Source organism: Neovison vison, chromosome 13 (genome assembly GCF_020171115.1).
Source record: "Neovison vison isolate M4711 chromosome 13, ASM_NN_V1, whole genome shotgun sequence".
Classification (NCBI taxonomy): domain Eukaryota; kingdom Metazoa; phylum Chordata; class Mammalia; order Carnivora; family Mustelidae; genus Neogale; species Neogale vison.
In genome coordinates, this window is record NC_058103.1 from 124,919,173 (window position 1) to 124,939,289 (window position 20,117).

At 66.5% G+C, this 20,117-nt stretch overlaps 12 non-coding genes across 12 annotated transcripts; all 12 read left to right on the plus strand.

Annotated features, from left to right (window-relative positions):
- The first annotated feature begins 1,456 nt into the window (after window positions 1-1,456).
- On the plus strand, window positions 1,457-1,537 carry LOC122894948. The gene has a single exon (XR_006381937.1). It is a non-coding gene; the product is annotated as a small nucleolar RNA SNORD115 (small nucleolar RNA).
- Window positions 1,538-3,117: 1,580 nt separating this feature from the next.
- On the plus strand, window positions 3,118-3,198 carry LOC122894949. Its single transcript, XR_006381938.1, has one exon. It is a non-coding gene; the product is annotated as a small nucleolar RNA SNORD115 (small nucleolar RNA).
- A 1,586-nt stretch (window positions 3,199-4,784) lies between these two features.
- LOC122894950 lies at window positions 4,785-4,865 on the plus strand. Its single transcript, XR_006381939.1, has one exon. It is a non-coding gene; the product is annotated as a small nucleolar RNA SNORD115 (small nucleolar RNA).
- Window positions 4,866-6,445: 1,580 nt separating this feature from the next.
- LOC122894951 lies at window positions 6,446-6,526 on the plus strand. Its single transcript, XR_006381940.1, has one exon. It is a non-coding gene; the product is annotated as a small nucleolar RNA SNORD115 (small nucleolar RNA).
- Window positions 6,527-8,112: 1,586 nt separating this feature from the next.
- On the plus strand, window positions 8,113-8,193 carry LOC122894952. The gene has a single exon (XR_006381941.1). It is a non-coding gene; the product is annotated as a small nucleolar RNA SNORD115 (small nucleolar RNA).
- A 1,579-nt stretch (window positions 8,194-9,772) lies between these two features.
- Window positions 9,773-9,853, plus strand: LOC122894954. Its single transcript, XR_006381942.1, has one exon. It is a non-coding gene; the product is annotated as a small nucleolar RNA SNORD115 (small nucleolar RNA).
- Window positions 9,854-11,439: 1,586 nt separating this feature from the next.
- LOC122894955 lies at window positions 11,440-11,520 on the plus strand. The gene has a single exon (XR_006381943.1). It is a non-coding gene; the product is annotated as a small nucleolar RNA SNORD115 (small nucleolar RNA).
- A 1,580-nt stretch (window positions 11,521-13,100) lies between these two features.
- On the plus strand, window positions 13,101-13,181 carry LOC122894956. Its single transcript, XR_006381944.1, has one exon. It is a non-coding gene; the product is annotated as a small nucleolar RNA SNORD115 (small nucleolar RNA).
- A 1,586-nt stretch (window positions 13,182-14,767) lies between these two features.
- On the plus strand, window positions 14,768-14,848 carry LOC122894957. The gene has a single exon (XR_006381945.1). It is a non-coding gene; the product is annotated as a small nucleolar RNA SNORD115 (small nucleolar RNA).
- Window positions 14,849-16,427: 1,579 nt separating this feature from the next.
- LOC122894958 lies at window positions 16,428-16,508 on the plus strand. Its single transcript, XR_006381946.1, has one exon. It is a non-coding gene; the product is annotated as a small nucleolar RNA SNORD115 (small nucleolar RNA).
- A 1,586-nt stretch (window positions 16,509-18,094) lies between these two features.
- Window positions 18,095-18,175, plus strand: LOC122894959. The gene has a single exon (XR_006381947.1). It is a non-coding gene; the product is annotated as a small nucleolar RNA SNORD115 (small nucleolar RNA).
- Window positions 18,176-19,755: 1,580 nt separating this feature from the next.
- LOC122894960 lies at window positions 19,756-19,836 on the plus strand. The gene has a single exon (XR_006381948.1). It is a non-coding gene; the product is annotated as a small nucleolar RNA SNORD115 (small nucleolar RNA).
- The last annotated feature ends 281 nt before the right edge of the window (window positions 19,837-20,117 follow it).

Here is a 20,117-nt window from a genome sequence, read left to right on the forward strand (position 1 = left end):
GCGGGTGCCCACGGGGCTGTTCCGGCACTCATGCTTGCCCACCGTCCCAATCCTCTTCCCAGGACAGCTCCCCGGGAGCCATGGCTTGGCCCTCCTCGTCCCCTCGTGTCCTTCGGCGGGCCTGGCTGGCAAGGTTCTCGGTGCGTCGACAAGCAACATAGGTGAGCGGAAGCCTCTGGGCTTGGAGGGAGGCCCGAGACGCCTTGGGAAGCGGGTAGCCCAGCAGTGACTCTGCAGCAGGCCCTGGGCTTGGGGTGGCTGTCCTCGTTGTCCAGACGTCGTTGACCTCCCCGTGAGCGGGTGCCCTTGAGCCATCCCAGGTGCAGGGAACGCGAACGTGGGGCCGTGTGGCTGGCAAGTCCTGGAAAGCGCGGAGTGGCCGCCATAGGCCCAGGTGCCCCTGAGGCCTCCTGACCCATCCGGGCGTGTCCCGTGGGCCCAGGAACGTAGGGCACGTGAGACCCGTGGTCTCAGAAGCTTCTGTGTCCTTCAGCCACTGGGTGCTGCTCGAGGCACGGGACTTGGCATGTTTCGGCGGGCTGACGAGGCCTGAGCTCCGCTGCCCCAGCGCAGACGCCCAAGGCGCTGGAGACCCCGCCAGGCTGCTTCCGAAGAGCGCAGGAGGATTCCTTGTGCTCGCCAGACAGCCAGGTACCACTGGGCCTAGGGGTAGGATCTGCGAGTTCCAGGCCCTATCAGCCATTGCGTCGGAGCCTCTCCCCTGAGACTCTCAAGCACCTGGGATGGGTCCTGACGAAGCGGCGCTGCACGGCGAGAGTCCGGACCCTCGCCCGGGGCGGCCAGTGGGCGGTGTGCCTGGCCGTCGTGGTGGACAGTGACCTGGCATTCAGTGCTCGGCCCTGGGGCAGCCCTGGGCCCGAGCCACCTTGGGCTTCCAGGGTAGGGGCTCCGATCCTTGGCTCCCAGGTAGGACCAGGTGTGGGTGGGCGGCGTCCCGGCCCACAGTCCCTGACCGCCCCCCTCAGCTCACGTCCACGGGAGACAGCGGGGACCCGTCGAAACCCTGTGCTCCGTGCCATGCTCACGTGCCGTTCTGCCGACGGCTGGGCTCGCCCAGGGGCCTCGATCTCCCTTGTTTGGGGATGCCCAGTTAAGGGCAGCTGGCACCCTGGGCCCTGCTCCGTCTGTGCGCACATCAGCCGTGCGTGGGTCGGCCATATGCCCGGCCGCCACCGGCCAGGTCTTTGGGAAAGGTAGCCCTCGGCCGTCTGGCCGGGGCCCCAGACCGGGGCGTTTGGACAGCTGGTCTCTCCGTCTCTCCTCAGAAGCCCATCCACCATCGAGGAGATCGCCCGCACCAGCTCGTCTTGCCTGGCCCAGCCCTGCCCACAGGTCCAATGTCTCAGGACCCCGGCGCATGGCGCAGTCCGGCACGCGGCCCCGGTAAGTGGGGTCTGGGTGCGACGGGACCGCACGCATCGCCACCAACTTGCTTGGGTCAATGATGAGAACTCATATGGTCTCGAAGAGCGATGATGACCTAAAAATCATGCTCAATAGGATTACGCTGAGGCCCAATGCAGGCGTCTGTGGCGGGATCTCAGCATCCCCCGGAGCCTCGGGACCCTGGAGGGGCGCTGCAGTTGGGAGCTTGAGGCCAAGGATCCCTCGGGGATCCCTGCTCCTGCCCTGGACCGCCCGTGCACGTCGGGGGCCCCTCGAGGTGTTGAGGCAGGCCACCGGCCTAGAGACCGAATCCCCCTCCGAGGACAGCTCCTCGGGAGCCATGCCTCACGAACCCTTGTCTCCTTGTGTCTTGCAGCGTGCCTTGGGCGCCAGGTGGTAGGCGCAGCGTTGCCCAAGACAGGTGAGTGGGAGACTCTGGGCCTGGCGGGAGATGGCAGGCGCCATGGGCACAGTCCGCGAGGCCCCAGTCACGGCAGGGGCACTGGCTCCACCGCTGTGCTAGGGGAGGGGGCCCCCGTTGTCCACACCGCGTTCGCTTGCCCGTGAACAGGCTCCCTTGAGCCATCCCAGGTCAGGGAATGTGAACGTTGGGCCGCGTGACTGGCACGACTGGATCCCGGGGGGATGCCGCCATCGATCGGCGTGCCCCTGAGGCCTCCTTGGACCTCCCTTTGTGTCCTGTGTGCCCGCGAGGAGACGGGTTGGAGGACCCTTGGCGTCAGGGGCTTCTGTCCCCCTGAGCCAGTGGTGATTGCTCGAGGCAACCCCAGCGCATGTTGCTTGGGGCTGGAGAGGGCAGAGCTCCTACCCTATGAACCAGACTCCCAAGGACGTGGGGAGCCTTGGAGGCTGCTGAAGTACAGCCCTCCCTGTTTCCTTGGGCTGACGATTGAGCATGGTTTGGCTGGCCTTGGGCAAGAATGGGCGAGCCCCAGGCCCCAGCGGGCACTGGGCGAGAGCCTGTCCTCCCAGGCCCAAGAGGAGGGGCCGCCACGCGGGGAGACTCAGGACCCCGTTGCAGGGCAGGGCAGTGGTCTCCTGCCTTGCGCTGTTGGGAGACCTTCACCCACGACTCCCACTCCAGACCTTTACCATCTGGGCATGGGGGCGAACGTTGGCTGCAAGTGCCAGTGCCCGGAGGCCTGGTCGACAGCCGGGCCAATCTGGGTTCGGCGTCTTCCTGGCCGTACGTTCTGGGGCCGCCCCCGTTGTCTTGGGGCCCCGGTAGGCATCGAGGTGTTAGGCATCGATAACCCAGCGTTCCCGGCCACGTCCTGGGGCCTTTCTCAGCAAGTGGTGGCTCCCACAGGGGCCCTGATATCCACTCTTTCTGGAGGCCCAGGGATGGACAGCGGCCTCCCAGGGCCCTGTTCCTTGCTTGCGGCGCCGAGCCTTGGGTCCTTCATCCACACGCCTGGCCAGCAGCGGCCAGTGCTTCGGGCGTGACCCATCGTGGCCGCATGGGCCACGTGCCACGGAGCAGGCCCTTCTGATAGATGGCCTCTCCCTCTGTCCTTAGAAACCCCTTCCCAAGGGAGGATCTCGCCTTGACGACCAAGTCTTGCTTCTCCCAGCCCCGCCCAAAGGGCCTGTGTCTCAGATCGCCGGGGCATGTGTCTGCCCCGATCGCTCCCTCGGTAAGCGCGTTGTGGGTGGGCAGGGACCTCACGCGTCGCCCCCGGCTCGCTTGGGTCAATGATGAGAACTCATATGGTCTCGAAGAGCGATGATGACCTAAAAATCATGCTCAATAGGATTACGCTGAGGCCCAGTGCAGAGGACCGTGCGGGGATCAGCATCCCGCAGACCCTCGGGGCATTGAGGGCTCGCTGCAGCTGGGCGCTAGAGGAGAAGGAACTCTCGAGCGTCTCTGCGTTGGGCCCGGAACGTAGGCGCACCTGCGGGTGCCCACGGGGCTGTTCCGGCACTCATGTTTGCCCACCGTCCCAATCCTCTTCCCAGGACAGCTCCCCGGGAGCCATGGCTTGGCCCTCCTCGTCCCCTCGTGTCCTTCGGCGGGCCTGGCTGGCAAGGTTCTCGGTGCGTCGACAAGCAACATAGGTGATCGGAATCCTCTGGGCTTGGAGGGAGGCCCGAGACGCCTTGGAAAGCGGGTAGCCCAGCAGTGTCTCTGCAGCAGGCCCTGGGCTTGGGGTGGCGGTCCTCGTTGTGCAGACGTCGTTGACCTCCCCGTGAGCGGGTGCCCTTGAGCCATCCCAGGTGCAGGGAACGCGAACGTGGGGCCGGGTGGCTGGCAAGTCCTGGAAAGCGCGGAGTGGCCGCCATAGGCCCAGGTGCCCCTGAGGCCTCCTGACCCATCCGGGCGTGTCCCGTGGGCCCAGGAACGTAGGGCACGTGAGACCCGTGGTCTCAGAAGCTTCTGTGTCCTTCAGCCACTGGGTGCTGCTCGAGGCCGGGGACTTGGCATGTTTCGGCGTGCTGACGAGGCCTGAGCTCCGGTGCCCCAGCTCACACGCCCAAGGCGCTAGAGACCCCGCCAGGCTGCTTCCGAAGAGCGCAGGAGGATTCCTTGTGCTCGCCAGACAGCCAGGTACCACTGGGCCTAGGGGTAGGATCTGCGAGTTCCAGGCCCTATCAGCCATTGCGTCGGAGCCTCTCCCCTGAGACTCTCAAGCACCTGGGATGGGTCCTGACGAAGCGGCGCTGCACGGCGAGAGTCCGGACCCTCGCCAGGGGTGGCCAGTGGGCGGTGTGCCTGGCCGTCGTGGTGGACAGTGACCTGGCATTCAGTGCTCGGCCCTGGGGCAGCCCTGGGCCCGAGCCACCTTGGGCTTCCAGGGTAGGGGCTCCGATCCTTGGCTCCCAGGTGGGACCAGGTGTGGGTGGGCGGCGTCCCGGCCCACAGTCCCTGACCGCCCCCCTCAGCTCACGTCCACGGGAGACAGCGGGGACCCGTCGAAACCCTGTGCTCCGTGCCATGCACACGTGCCGTTCTGCCGACGGCTGGGCTCGCCCAGGGGCCTCGATCTCCCTTGTTTGGGGATGCCCAGGTAAGGGCAGCTGGCACCCTGGGCCCTGCTCCGTCTGTGCGCACATCAGCCGTGCGTGGGTCGGCCATATGCCCGGCCGCCACCGGCCAGGTCTTTGGGAAAGGTAGCCCTCGGCCGTCTGGCCGGGGCCCCAGACCGGGGCGTTTGGACAGCTGGTCTCTCCGTCTCTCCTCAGAAGCCCATCCACCATCGAGGAGATCGCCCGCACCAGCTCGTCTTGCCTGGCCCAGCCCTGCCCACAGGTCCAATGTCTCAGGACCCCGGCGCATGGCGCAGTCCGGCACGCGGCCCCGGTAAGCGGGGTCTGGGTGCGACGGGACCGCACGCATCGCCACCAACTTGCTTGGGTCAATGATGAGAACTCATATGGTCTCGAAGAGCGATGATGACCTAAAAATCATGCTCAATAGGATTACGCTGAGGCCCAATGCAGGCGTCTGTGGCGGGATCTCAGCATCCCGCGGAGCCTCGGGACCCTGGAGGGGCGCTGCAGTTGGGAGCTTGAGGCCAAGGATCCCTCGGGGATCCCTGCTCCTGCCCTGGACCGCCCGTGCACGTCGGGGGCCCCTCGAGGTGTTGAGGCAGGCCACCGGCCTAGAGACCGAATCCCCCTCCGAGGACAGCTCCTCGGGAGCCATGCCTCACGAACCCTTGTCTCCTTGTGTCTTGCAGCGTGCCTTGGGCGCCAGGTGGTAGGCGCAGCGTTGCCCAAGACAGGTGAGTGGGAGACTCTGGGCCTGGCGGGAGATGGCAGGCGCCATGGGCACAGTCCGCGAGGCCCCAGTCACGGCAGGGGCACTGGCTCCACCGCTGTGCTAGGGGTAGGGGCCCCCGTTGTCCACACCGCGTTCGCTTGCCCGTGAACAGGCTCCCTTAAGCCATCCCAGGTCAGGGAATGTGAACGTTGGGCCGCGTGACTGGCACGACTGGATCCCGGGGGGATGCCGCCATCGATCGGCGTGCCCCTGAGGCCTCCTTGGACCTCCCTTTGTGTCCTGTGGGCCCGCGAGGAGACGGGTCGGAGGACCCTTGGCGTCAGGGGCTTCTGTCCCCCTGAGCCAGTGGTGATTGCTCGAGGCAACCCCAGCGCATGTTGCTTGGGGCTGGAGAGGGCAGAGCTCCTACCCTATGAACCAGACTCCCAAGGACGTGGGGAGCCTGGGAGGCTGCTGAACTACAGCCCTCCCTGTTTCCTTGGGCTGACGATTGAGCATGGTTTGGCTGGCCTTGGGCAAGAATGGGCGAGCCCCAGGCCCCAGCGGGCACTGGGCGAGAGCCTGTCCTCCCAGGCCCAAGAGGAGGGGCCGCCACGCGGGGAGACTCAGGACCCCGTTGCAGGGCAGGGCAGAGGTCTCCTGCCTTGGGCCTTTGGGAGACGGTGACCCGCGACTCCCACTCCAGACGTTTACCATCTGGGCATGGGGGCGAAAGTTGGCTGCGAGTGCCAGCGCCGGGATGCATGGACGACAGCCGGGCCAATCTGGGTTCGGCGTCTTCCTGGCCGTACGTTCTGGGGCCGCCCCCGTTGTCTTGGGGCCCCGGTAGGCATCGAGGTGTTAGGCATCGATAACCCAGCGATCCCGGCCACGTCCTGGGGCCTTTCTCAGCGAGGGGTGGCTCCCACAGGGGCCCTGATATCCACTCTTTCTGGAGGCCCAGGGATGGACAGCGGCCTCCCAGGGCCCTGTTCCTTGCTTGCGGCGCCGAGCCTTGGGTCCTTCATCCACACGCCTGGCCAGCAGCGGCCAGGGCTTCGGGCGTGACCCATCGTGGCCGCATGGGGCACGTGCCACGGAGCAGGCCCCTCTGATAGACGGCCTCTCCCTCTGTCCTTAGAAGCCCCTTCCCAAGGGAGGATCTCGCCTTGACCACCAAGTCTTGCTTCTCCCAGCCCCGCCCAAAGGGCCCGTGTCTCAGATCGCCGGGGCATGGTCCTGCCCCGATCGCTCCCTCGGTAAGCGCGTTGTGGGTGGGCAGGGACCTCACGCGTCGCCCCCGGCTCGCTTGGGTCAATGATGAGAACTCATATGGTCTCGAAGAGCGATGATGACCTAAAAATCATGCTCAATAGGATTACGCTGAGGCCCAGTGCAGAGGACCGTGCGGGGATCAGCATCCCGCAGACCCTCGGGGCATTGAGGGCTCGCTGCAGCTGGGCGCTAGAGGAGAAGGAACTCTCGAGCGTCTCTGCGTTGGGCCCGGAACGTAGGCGCACCTGCGGGTGCCCACGGGGCTGTTCCGGCACTGATGCTTGCCCACCGTCCCAATCCTCTTCCCAGGACAGCTCCCCGGGAGCCATGGCTTGGCCCTCCTCGTCCCCTCGTGTCCTTCGGCGGGCCTGGCTGGCAAGGTTCTCGGTGCGTCGACAAGCAACATAGGTGAGCGGAAGCCTCTGGGCTTGGAGGGAGGCCCGAGACGCCTTGGGAAGCGGGTAGCCCAGCAGTGACTCTGCAGCAGGCCCTGGGCTTGGGGTGGCTGTCCTCGTTGTCCAGACGTCGTTGACCTCCCCGTGAGCGGGTGCCCTTGAGCCATCCCAGGTGCAGGGAACGCGAACGTGGGGCCGTGTGGCTGGCAAGTCCTGGAAAGCGCGGAGTGGCCGCCATAGGCCCAGGTGCCCCTGAGGCCTCCTGACCCATCCGGGCGTGTCCCGTGGGCCCAGGAACGTAGGGCACGTGAGACCCGTGGTCTCAGAAGCTTCTGTGTCCTTCAGCCACTGGGTGCTGCTCGAGGCACGGGACTTGGCATGTTTCGGCGGGCTGACGAGGCCTGAGCTCCGCTGCCCCAGCGCAGACGCCCAAGGCGCTGGAGACCCCGCCAGGCTGCTTCCGAAGAGCGCAGGAGGATTCCTTGTGCTCGCCAGACAGCCAGGTACCACTGGGCCTAGGGGTAGGATCTGCGAGTTCCAGGCCCTATCAGCCATTGCGTCGGAGCCTCTCCCCTGAGACTCTCAAGCACCTGGGATGGGTCCTGACGAAGCGGCGCTGCACGGCGAGAGTCCGGACCCTCGCCCGGGGCGGCCAGTGGGCGGTGTGCCTGGCCGTCGTGGTGGACAGTGACCTGGCATTCAGTGCTCGGCCCTGGGGCAGCCCTGGGCCCGAGCCACCTTGGGCTTCCAGGGTAGGGGCTCCGATCCTTGGCTCCCAGGTAGGACCAGGTGTGGGTGGGCGGCGTCCCGGCCCACAGTCCCTGACCGCCCCCCTCAGCTCACGTCCACGGGAGACAGCGGGGACCCGTCGAAACCCTGTGCTCCGTGCCATGCTCACGTGCCGTTCTGCCGACGGCTGGGCTCGCCCAGGGGCCTCGATCTCCCTTGTTTGGGGATGCCCAGGTAAGGGCAGCTGGCACCCTGGGCCCTGCTCCGTCTGTGCGCACATCAGCCGTGCGTGGGTCGGCCATATGCCCGGCCGCCACCGGCCAGGTCTTTGGGAAAGGTAGCCCTCGGCCGTCTGGCCGGGGCCCCAGACCGGGGCGTTTGGACAGCTGGTCTCTCCGTCTCTCCTCAGAAGCCCATCCACCATCGAGGAGATCGCCCGCACCAGCTCGTCTTGCCTGGCCCAGCCCTGCCCACAGGTCCAATGTCTCAGGACCCCGGCGCATGGCGCAGTCCGGCACGCGGCCCCGGTAAGCGGGGTCTGGGTGCGACGGGACCGCACGCATCGCCACCAACTTGCTTGGGTCAATGATGAGAACTCATATGGTCTCGAAGAGCGATGATGACCTAAAAATCATGCTCAATAGGATTACGCTGAGGCCCAATGCAGGCGTCTGTGGCGGGATCTCAGCATCCCCCGGAGCCTCGGGACCCTGGAGGGGCGCTGCAGTTGGGAGCTTGAGGCCAAGGATCCCTCGGGGATCCCTGCTCCTGCCCTGGACCGCCCGTGCACGTCGGGGGCCCCTCGAGGTGTTGAGGCAGGCCACCGGCCTAGAGACCGAATCCCCCTCCGAGGACAGCTCCTCGGGAGCCATGCCTCACGAACCCTTGTCTCCTTGTGTCTTGCAGCGTGCCTTGGGCGCCAGGTGGTAGGCGCAGCGTTGCCCAAGACAGGTGAGTGGGAGACTCTGGGCCTGGCGGGAGATGGCAGGCGCCATGGGCACAGTCCGCGAGGCCCCAGTCACGGCAGGGGCACTGGCTCCACCGCTGTGCTAGGGGAGGGGGCCCCCGTTGTCCACACCGCGTTCGCTTGCCCGTGAACAGGCTCCCTTGAGCCATCCCAGGTCAGGGAATATGAACGTTGGGCCGCGTGACTGGCACGACTGGATCCCGGGGGGATGCCGCCATCGATTGGCGTGCCCTTGAGGCCTCCTTGGACCTCCCTTTGTGTCCTGTGGGCCCGCGAGGAGACGGGTCGGAGGACCCTTGGCGTCAGGGGCTTCTGTCCCCCTGAGCCAGTGGTGATTGCTCGAGGCAACCCCAGCGCATGTTGCTTGGGGCTGGAGAGGTCAGAGCTCCTACCCTATGAACCAGACTCCCAAGGACGTGGGGAGCCTGGGAGGCTGCTGAACTACAGCCCTCCCTGTTTCCTTGGGCTGACGATTGAGCATGGTTTGGCTGGCCTTGGGCAAGAATGGGCGAGCCCCAGGCCCCAGCGGGCACTGGGCGAGAGCCTGTCCTCCCAGGCCCAAGAGGAGGGGCCGCCACGCGGGGAGACTCAGGACCCCGTTGCAGGGCAGGGCAGTGGTCTCCTGCCTTGCGCTGTTGGGAGACCTTCACCCACGACTCCCACTCCAGACCTTTACCATCTGGGCATGGGGGCGAACGTTGGCTGCGAGTGCCAGTGCCCGGAGGCCTGGTCGACAGCCGGGCCAATCTGGGGTCGGCGTCTTCCTGGCCGTACGTTCTGGGGCCGCCCCCGTTGTCTTGGGGCCCCGGTAGGCATCGAGGTGTTAGACATCGATAACCCAGCGATCCCGGCCACGTCCTGGGGCCTTTCTCAGCGAGGGATGGCTCCCACAGGGGCCCTGATATCCACTCTTTCTGGAGGCCCAGGGATGGACAGCGGCCTCCCAGGGCCCTGTTCCTTGCTTGCGGCGCCGAGCCTTGGGTCCTTCATCCACACGCCTGGCCAGCAGCGGCCAGGGCTTCGGGCGTGACCCATCGTGGCCGCATGGGGCACGTGCCACGGAGCAGGCCCCTCTGATAGACGGCCTCTCCCTCTGTCCTTAGAAGCCCCTTCCCAAGGGAGGATCTCGCCTTGACGACCAAGTCTTGCTTCTCCCAGCCCCGCCCAAAGGGCCCGTGTCTCAGATCGCCGGGGCATGGGCCTGCCCCGATCGCTCCCTCGGTAAGCGCGTTGTGAGTGTGCCGGGACTCACGCGTCGCCCCCGGCTCGCTTGGGTCAATGATGAGAACTCATATGGTCTCGAAGAGCGATGATGACCTAAAAATCATGCTCAATAGGATTACGCTGAGGCCCAGTGCAGAGGACCGTGCGGGGATCAGCATCCCGCAGACCCTCGGGGCATTGACGGCTCGCTGCAGCTGGGCGCTAGAGGAGAAGGAACTCTCGAGCGTCTCTGCGTTGGGCCCGGAACGTAGGCGCACCTGCGGGTGCCCACGGGGCTGTTCCGGCACTCATGCTTGCCCACCGTCCCAATCCTCTTCCCAGGACAGCTCCCCGGGAGCCATGGCTTGGCCCTCCTCGTCCCCTCGTGTCCTTCGGCGGGCCTGGCTGGCAAGGTTCTCGGTGCGTCGACAAGCAACATAGGTGAGCGGAAGCCTCTGGGCTTGGAGGGAGGCCCGAGACGCCTTGGGAAGCGGGTAGCCCAGCAGTGACTCTGCAGCAGGCCCTGGGCTTGGGGTGGCGGTCCTCGTTGTCCAGACGTCGTTGACCTCCCCGTGAGCGGGTGCCCTTGAGCCATCCCAGGTGCAGGGAACGCGAACGTGGGGCCGTGTGGCTGGCAAGTCCTGGAAAGCGCGGAGTGGCCGCCATAGGCCCAGGTGCCCCTGAGGCCTCCTGACCCATCCGGGCGTGTCCCGTGGGCCCAGGAACGTAGGGCACGTGAGACCCGTGGTCTCAGAAGCTTCTGTGTCCTTCAGCCACTGGGTGCTGCTCGAGGCACGGGACTTGGCATGTTTCGGCGGGCTGACGAGGCCTGAGCTCCGCTGCCCCAGCGCAGACGCCCAAGGCGCTGGAGACCCCGCCAGGCTGCTTCCGAAGAGCGCAGGAGGATTCCTTGTGCTCGCCAGACAGCCAGGTACCACTGGGCCTAGGGGTAGGATCTGCGAGTTCCAGGCCCTATCAGCCATTGCGTCGGAGCCTCTCCCCTGAGACTCTCAAGCACCTGGGATGGGTCCTGACGAAGCGGCGCTGCACGGCGAGAGTCCGGACCCTCGCCCGGGGCGGCCAGTGGGCGGTGTGCCTGGCCGTCGTGGTGGACAGTGACCTGGCATTCAGTGCTCGGCCCTGGGGCAGCCCTGGGCCCGAGCCACCTTGGGCTTCCAGGGTAGGGGCTCCGATCCTTGGCTCCCAGGTAGGACCAGGTGTGGGTGGGCGGCGTCCCGGCCCACAGTCCCTGACCGCCCCCCTCAGCTCACGTCCACGGGAGACAGCGGGGACCCGTCGAAACCCTGTGCTCCGTGCCATGCTCACGTGCCGTTCTGCCGACGGCTGGGCTCGCCCAGGGGCCTCGATCTCCCTTGTTTGGGGATGCCCAGGTAAGGGCAGCTGGCACCCTGGGCCCTGCTCCGTCTGTGCGCACATCAGCCGTGCGTGGGTCGGCCATATGCCCGGCCGCCACCGGCCAGGTCTTTGGGAAAGGTAGCCCTCGGCCGTCTGGCCGGGGCCCCAGACCGGGGCGTTTGGACAGCTGGTCTCTCCGTCTCTCCTCAGAAGCCCATCCACCATCGAGGAGATCGCCCGCACCAGCTCGTCTTGCCTGGCCCAGCCCTGCCCACAGGTCCAATGTCTCAGGACCCCGGCGCATGGCGCAGTCCGGCACGCGGCCCCGGTAAGCGGGGTCTGGGTGCGACGGGACCGCACGCATCGCCACCAACTTGCTTGGGTCAATGATGAGAACTCATATGGTCTCGAAGAGCGATGATGACCTAAAAATCATGCTCAATAGGATTACGCTGAGGCCCAATGCAGGCGTCTGTGGCGGGATCTCAGCATCCCGCGGAGCCTCGGGACCCTGGAGGGGCGCTGCAGTTGGGAGCTTGAGGCCAAGGATCCCTCGGGGATCCCTGCTCCTGCCCTGGACCGCCTGTGCACGTCGGGGGCCCCTCGAGGTGTTGAGGCAGGCCACCGGCCTAGAGACCGCATCCCCCTCCGAGGACAGCTCCTCGGGAGCCATGCCTCACGAACCCTTGTCTCCTTGTGTCTTGCAGCGTGCCTTGGGCGCCAGGTGGTAGGCCCAGCTTTGCCCAAGACAGGTGAGTGGGAGACTCTGGGCCTGGCGGGAGATGGCAGGCGCCATGGGCACAGTCCGCGAGGCCCCAGTCACGGCAGGGGCACTGGCTCCACCGCTGTGCTAGGGGTAGGGGCCCCCGTTGTCCACACCGCGTTGGCTTGCCCGTGAACAGGCTCCCTTAAGCCATCCCAGGTCAGGGAATGTGAACGTTGGGCCGCGTGACTGGCACGACTGGATCCCGGGGGGATGCCGCCATCGATCGGCGTGCCCCTGAGGCCTCCTTGGACCTCCCTTTGTGTCCTGTGGGCCCGCGAGGAGACGGGTCGGAGGACCCTTGGCGTCAGGGGCTTCTGTCCCCCTGAGCCAGTGGTGATTGCTCGAGGCAACCCCAGCGCATGTTGCTTGGGGCTGGAGAGGGCAGAGCTCCTACCCTATGAACCAGACTCCCAAGGACGTGGGGAGCCTGGGAGGCTGCTGAACTACAGCCCTCCCTGTTTCCTTGGGCTGACGATTGAGCATGGTTTGGCTGGCCTTGGGCAAGAATGGGCGAGCCCCAGGCCCCAGCGGGCACTGGGCGAGAGCCTGTCCTCCCAGGCCCAAGAGGAGGGGCCGCCACGCGGGGAGACTCAGGACCCCGTTGCAGGGCAGGGCAGAGGTCTCCTGCCTTGGGCCTTTGGGAGACGGTGACCCGCGACTCCCACTCCAGACGTTTAACATCTGGGCATGGGGGCGAACGTTGGCTGCGAGTGCCAGCGCCGGGATGCATGGACGACAGCCGGGCCAATCTGGGTTCGGCGTCTTCCTGGCCGTACGTTCTGGGGCCGCCCCCGTTGTCTTGGGGCCCCGGTAGGCATCGAGGTGTTAGGCATCGATAACCCAGCGATCCCGGCCACGTCCTGGGGCCTTTCTCAGCGAGGGGTGGCTCCCACAGGGGCCCTGATATCCACTCTTTCTGGAGGCCCAGGGATGGACAGCGGCCTCCCAGGGCCCTGTTCCTTGCTTGCGGCGCCGAGCCTTGGGTCCTTCATCCACACGCCTGGCCAGCAGCGGCCAGGGCTTCGGGCGTGACCCATCGTGGCCGCATGGGGCACGTGCCACGGAGCAGGCCCCTCTGATAGACGGCCTCTCCCTCTGTCCTTAGAAGCCCCTTCCCAAGGGAGGATCTCGCCTTGACCACCAAGTCTTGCTTCTCCCAGCCCCGCCCAAAGGGCCCGTGTCTCAGATCGCCGGGGCATGGGCCTGCCCCGATCGCTCCCTCGGTAAGCGCGTTGTGGGTGGGCAGGGACCTCACGCGTCGCCCCCGGCTCGCTTGGGTCAATGATGAGAACTCATATGGTCTCGAAGAGCGATGATGACCTAAAAATCATGCTCAATAGGATTACGCTGAGGCCCAGTGCAGAGGACCGTGCGGGGATCAGCATCCCGCAGACCCTCGGGGCATTGAGGGCTCGCTGCAGCTGGGCGCTAGAGGAGAAGGAACTCTCGAGCGTCTCTGCGTTGGGCCCGGAACGTAGGCGCACCTGCGGGTGCCCACGGGGCTGTTCCGGCACTCATGCTTGCCCACCGTCCCAATCCTCTTCCCAGGACAGCTCCCCGGGAGCCATTGGTTGGCCCTCCTCGTCCCCTCGTGTCCTTCGGCGGGCCTGGCTGGCAAGGTTCTCGGTGCGTCGACAAGCAACATAGGTGAGCGGAAGCCTCTGGGCTTGGAGGGAGGCCCGAGACGCCTTGGGAAGCGGGTAGCCCAGCAGTGACTCTGCAGCAGGCCCTGGGCTTGGGGTGGCTGTCCTCGTTGTCCAGACGTCGTTGACCTCCCCGTGAGCGGGTGCCCTTGAGCCATCCCAGGTGCAGGGAACGCGAACGTGGGGCCGGGTGGCTGGCAAGTCCTGGAAATTGCGGAGTGGCCGCCATATGCCCAGGTGCCCCTGAGGCCTCCTGACCCATCCGGGCGTGTCCCGTGGGCCCAGGAACGTAGGGCACGTGAGACCCTTGGTCTCAGAAGCTTCTGTGTCCTTCAGCCACTGGGTGCTGCTCGAGGCACGGGACTTGGCATGTTTCGGCGGGCTGACGAGGCCTGAGCTCCGGTGCCCCAGCGCAGACGCCCAAGGCGCTGGAGACCCCGCCAGGCTGCTTCCGAAGAGCGCAGGAGGATTCCTTGTGCTCGCCAGACAGCCAGGTACCACTGGGCCTAGGGGTAGGATCTGCGAGTTCCAGGCCCTATCAGCCATTGCGTCGGAGCCTCTCCCCTGAGACTCTCAAGCACCTGGGATGGGTCCTGACGAAGCGGCGCTGCACGGCGAGAGTCCGGACCCTCGCCCGGGGCGGCCAGTGGGCGGTGTGCCTGGCCGTCGTGGTGGACAGTGACCTGGCATTCAGTGCTCGGCCCTGGGGCAGCCCTGGGCCCGAGCCACCTTGGGCTTCCAGGGTAGGGGCTCCGATCCTTGGCTCCCAGGTAGGACCAGGTGTGGGTGGGCGGCGTCCCGGCCCACAGTCCCTGACCGCCCCCCTCAGCTCACGTCCACGGGAGACAGCGGGGACCCGTCGAAACCCTGTGCTCCGTGCCATGCTCACGTGCCGTTCTGCCGACGGCTGGGCTCGCCCAGGGGCCTCGATCTCCCTTGTTTGGGGATGCCCAGGTAAGGGCAGCTGGCACCCTGGGCCCTGCTCCGTCTGTGCGCACATCAGCCGTGCGTGGGTCGGCCATATGCCCGGCCGCCACCGGCCAGGTCTTTGGGAAAGGTAGCCCTCGGCCGTCTGGCCGGGGCCCCAGACCGGGGCGTTTGGACAGCTGGTCTCTCCGTCTCTCCTCAGAAGCCCATCCACCATCGAGGAGATCGCCCGCACCAGCTCGTCTTGCCTGGCCCAGCCCTGCCCACAGGTCCAATGTCTCAGGACCCCGGCGCATGGCGCAGTCCGGCACGCGGCCCCGGTAAGCGGGGTCTGGGTGCGACGGGACCGCACGCATCGCCACCAACTTGCTTGGGTCAATGATGAGAACTCATATGGTCTCGAAGAGCGATGATGACCTAAAAATCATGCTCAATAGGATTACGCTGAGGCCCAATGCAGGCGTCTGTGGTGGGATCTCAGCATCCCGCGGAGCCTCGGGACCCTGGAGGGGCGCTGCAGTTGGGAGCTTGAGGCCAAGGATCCCTCGGGGATCCCTGCTCCTGCCCTGGACCGCCCGTGCACGTCGGGGGCCCCTCGAGGTGTTGAGGCAGGCCACCGGCCTAGAGACCGAATCCCCCTCCGAGGACAGCTCCTCGGGAGCCATGCCTCACGAACCCTTGTCTCCTTGTGTCTTGCAGCGTGCCTTGGGCGCCAGGTGGTAGGCGCAGCGTTGCCCAAGACAGGTGAGTGGGAGACTCTGGGCCTGGCGGGAGATGGCAGGCGCCATGGGCACAGTCTGCGAGGCCCCAGTCACGGCAGGGGCACTGGCTCCACCGCTGTGCTAGGGGAGGGGGCCCCCGTTGTCCACACCGCGTTCGCTTCCCCGTGAACAGGCTCCCTTGAGCCATCCCAGGTCAGGGAATATGAACGTTGGGCCGCGTGACTGGCACGACTGGATCCCGGGGGGATGCCGCCATCGATCGGCGTGCCCCTGAGGCCTCCTTGGACCTCCCTTTGTGTCCTGTGGGCCCGCGAGGAGACGGGTCGGAGGACCCTTGGCGTCAGGGGTTTCTGTCCCCCTGAGCCAGTGGTGATTGCTCGAGGCAACCCCAGCGCATGTTGCTTGGGGCTGGAGAGGGCAGAGCTCCTACCCTATGAACCAGACTCCCAAGGACGTGGGGAGCCTGGGAGGCTGCTGAACTACAGCCCTCCCTGTTTCCTTGGGCTGACGATTGAGCATGGTTTGGCTGGCCTTGGGCAAGAATGGGCGAGCCCCAGGCCCCAGCGGGCACTGGGCGAGAGCCTGTCCTCCCAGGCCCAAGAGGAGGGGCCGCCACGCGGGGAGACTCAGGACCCCGTTGCAGGGCAGGGCAGTGGTCTCCTGCCTTGCGCTGTTGGGAGACCTTCACCCACGACTCCCACTCCAGACCTTTACCATCTGGGCATGGGGGCGAACGTTGGCTGCGAGTGCCAGTGCCCGGAGGCCTGGTCGACAGCCGGGCCAATCTGGGGTCGGCGTCTTCCTGGCCGTACGTTCTGGGGCCGCCCCCGTTGTCTTGGGGCCCCGGTAGGCATCGAGGTGTTAGACATCGATAACCCAGCGATCCCGGCCACGTCCTGGGGCCTTTCTCAGCGAGGGGTGGCTCCCACAGGGGCCCTGATATCCACTCTTTCTGGAGGCCCAGGGATGGACAGCGGCCTCCCAGGGCCCTGTTCCTTGCTTGCGGCGCCGAGCCTTGGGTCCTTCATCCACACGCCTGGCCAGCAGCGGCCAGGGCTTCGGGCGTGACCCATCGTGGCCGCATGGGGCACGTGCCACGGAGCAGGCCCCTCTGATAGACGGCCTCTCCCTCTGTCCTTAGAAGCCCCTTCCCAAGGGAGGATCTCGCCTTGACGACCAAGTCTTGCTTCTCCCAGCCCCGCCCAAAGGGCCCGTGTCTCAGATCGCCGGGGCATGGGCCTGCCCCGATCGCTCCCTCGGTAAGCGCGTTGTGAGTGTGCCGGGACTCACGCGTCGTCCCCGGCTCGCTTGGGTCAATGATGAGAACTCATATGGTCTCGAAGAGCGATGATGACCTAAAAATCATGCTCAATAGGATTACGCTGAGGCCCAGTGCAGAGGACCGTGCGGGGATCAGCATCCCGCAGACCCTCGGGGCATTGAGGGCTCGCTGCAGCTGGGCGCTAGAGGAGAAGGAACTCTCGAGCGTCTCTGCGTTGGGCCCGGAACGTAGGCGCACCTGCGGGTGCCCACGGGGCTGTTCCGGCACTCATGCTTGCCCACCGTCCCAATCCTCTTCCCAGGACAGCTCCCCGGGAGCCATGGCTTGGCCCTCCTGGTCCCCTCGTGTCCTTCGGCGGGCCTGGCTGGCAAGGTTCTCGGTGCGTCGACAAGCAACATAGGTGAGCGGAAGCCTCTGGGCTTGGAGGGAGGCCCGAGACGCCTTGGGAAGCGGGTAGCCCAGCAGTGACTCTGCAGCAGGCCCTGGGCTTGGGGTGGCTGTCCTCGTTGTCCAGACGTCGTTGACCTCCCCGTGAGCGGGTGCCCTTGAGCCATCCCAGGTGCAGGGAACGCGAACGTGGGGCCGTGTGGCTGGCAAGTCCTGGAAAGCGCGGAGTGGCCGCCATAGGCCCAGGTGCCCCTGAGGCCTCCTGACCCATCCGGGCGTGTCCCGTGGGCCCAGGAACGTAGGGCACGTGAGACCCGTGGTCTCAGAAGCTTCTGTGTCCTTCAGCCACTGGGTGCTGCTCGAGGCACGGGACTTGGCATGTTTCGGCGGGCTGACGAGGCCTGAGCTCCGCTGCCCCAGCGCAGACGCCCAAGGCGCTGGAGACCCCGCCAGGCTGCTTCCGAAGAGCGCAGGAGGATTCCTTGTGCTCGCCAGACAGCCAGGTACCACTGGGCCTAGGGGTAGGATCTGCGAGTTCCAGGCCCTATCAGCCATTGCGTCGGAGCCTCTCCCCTGAGACTCTCAAGCACCTGGGATGGGTCCTGACGAAGCGGCGCTGCACGGCGAGAGTCCGGACCCTCGCCCGGGGCGGCCAGTGGGCGGTGTGCCTGGCCGTCGTGGTGGACAGTGACCTGGCATTCAGTGCTCGGCCCTGGGGCAGCCCTGGGCCCGAGCCACCTTGGGCTTCCAGGGTAGGGGCTCCGATCCTTGGCTCCCAGGTAGGACCAGGTGTGGGTGGGCGGCGTCCCGGCCCACAGTCCCTGACCGCCCCCCTCAGCTCACGTCCACGGGAGACAGCGGGGACCCGTCGAAACCCTGTGCTCCGTGCCATGCTCACGTGCCGTTCTGCCGACGGCTGGGCTCGCCCAGGGGCCTCGATCTCCCTTGTTTGGGGATGCCCAGGTAAGGGCAGCTGGCACCCTGGGCCCTGCTCCGTCTGTGCGCACATCAGCCGTGCGTGGGTCGGCCATATGCCCGGCCGCCACCGGCCAGGTCTTTGGGAAAGGTAGCCCTCGGCCGTCTGGCCGGGGCCCCAGACCGGGGCGTTTGGACAGCTGGTCTCTCCGTCTCTCCTCAGAAGCCCATCCACCATCGAGGAGATCGCCCGCACCAGCTCGTCTTGCCTGGCCCAGCCCTGCCCACAGGTCCAATGTCTCAGGACCCCGGCGCATGGCGCAGTCCGGCACGCGGCCCCGGTAAGCGGGGTCTGGGTGCGACGGGACCGCACGCATCGCCACCAACTTGCTTGGGTCAATGATGAGAACTCATATGGTCTCGAAGAGCGATGATGACCTAAAAATCATGCTCAATAGGATTACGCTGAGGCCCAATGCAGGCGTCTGTGGCGGGATCTCAGCATCCCGCGGAGCCTCGGGACCCTGGAGGGGCGCTGCAGTTGGGAGCTTGAGGCCAAGGATCCCTCGGGGATCCCTGCTCCTGCCCTGGACCGCCCGTGCACGTCGGGGGCCCCTCGAGGTGTTGAGGCAGGCCACCGGCCTAGAGACCGAATCCCCCTCCGAGGACAGCTCCTCGGGAGCCATGCCTCACGAACCCTTGTCTCCTTGTGTCTTGCAGCGTGCCTTGGGCGCCAGGTGGTAGGCGCAGCGTTGCCCAAGACAGGTGAGTGGGAGACTCTGGGCCTGGCGGGAGATGGCAGGCGCCATGGGCACAGTCCGCGAGGCCCCAGTCACGGCAGGGGCACTGGCTCCACCGCTGTGCTAGGGGTAGGGGCCCCCGTTGTCCACACCGCGTTGGCTTGCCCGTGAACAGGCTCCCTTAAGCCATCCCAGGTCAGGGAATGTGAACGTTGGGCCGCGTGACTGGCACGACTGGATCCCGGGGGGATGCCGCCATCGATCGGCGTGCCCCTGAGGCCTCCTTGGACCTCCCTTTGTGTCCTGTGGGCCCGCGAGGAGACGGGTCGGAGGACCCTTGGCGTCAGGGGCTTCTGTCCCCCTGAGCCAGTGGTGATTGCTCGAGGCAACCCCAGCGCATGTTGCTTGGGGCTGGAGAGGGCAGAGCTCCTACCCTATGAACCAGACTCCCAAGGACGTGGGGAGCCTGGGAGGCTGCTGAAGTACAGCCCTCCCTGTTTCCTTGGGCTGACGATTGAGCATGGTTTGGCTGGCCTTGGGCAAGAATGGGCGAGCCCCAGGCCCCAGCGGGCACTGGGCGAGAGCCTGTCCTCCCAGGCCCAAGAGGAGGGGCCGCCACGCGGGGAGACTCAGGACCCCGTTGCAGGGCAGGGCAGAGGTCTCCTGCCTTGGGCCTTTGGGAGACGGTGACCCGCGACTCCCACTCCAGACGTTTAACATCTGGGCATGGGGGCGAACGTTGGCTGCGAGTGCCAGCGCCGGGATGCATGGACGACAGCCGGGCCAATCTGGGTTCGGCGTCTTCCTGGCCGTACGTTCTGGGGCCGCCCCCGTTGTCTTGGGGCCCCGGTAGGCATCGAGGTGTTAGGCATCGATAACCCAGCGATCCCGGCCACGTCCTGGGGCCTTTCTCAGCGAGGGGTGGCTCCCACAGGGGCCCTGATATCCACTCTTTCTGGAGGCCCAGGGATGGACAGCGGCCTCCCAGGGCCCTGTTCCTTGCTTGCGGCGCCGAGCCTTGGGTCCTTCATCCACACGCCTGGCCAGCAGCGGCCAGGGCTTCGGGCGTGACCCATCGTGGCCGCATGGGGCACGTGCCACGGAGCAGGCCCCTCTGATAGACGGCCTCTCCCTCTGTCCTTAGAAGCCCCTTCCCAAGGGAGGATCTCGCCTTGACCACCAAGTCTTGCTTCTCCCAGCCCCGCCCAAAGGGCCCGTGTCTCAGATCGCCGGGGCATGGGCCTGCCCCGATCGCTCCCTCGGTAAGCGCGTTGTGGGTGGGCAGGGACCTCACGCGTCGCCCCCGGCTCGCTTGGGTCAATGATGAGAACTCATATGGTCTCGAAGAGCGATGATGACCTAAAAATCATGCTCAATAGGATTACGCTGAGGCCCAGTGCAGAGGACCGTGCGGGGATCAGCATCCCGCAGACCCTCGGGGCATTGAGGGCTCGCTGCAGCTGGGCGCTAGAGGAGAAGGAACTCTCGAGCGTCTCTGCGTTGGGCCCGGAACGTAGGCGCACCTGCGGGTGCCCACGGGGCTGTTCCGGCACTCATGCTTGCCCACCGTCCCAATCCTCTTCCCAGGACAGCTCCCCGGGAGCCATGGCTTGGCCCTCCTCGTCCCCTCGTGTCCTTCGGCGGGCCTGGCTGGCAAGGTTCTCGGTGCGTCGACA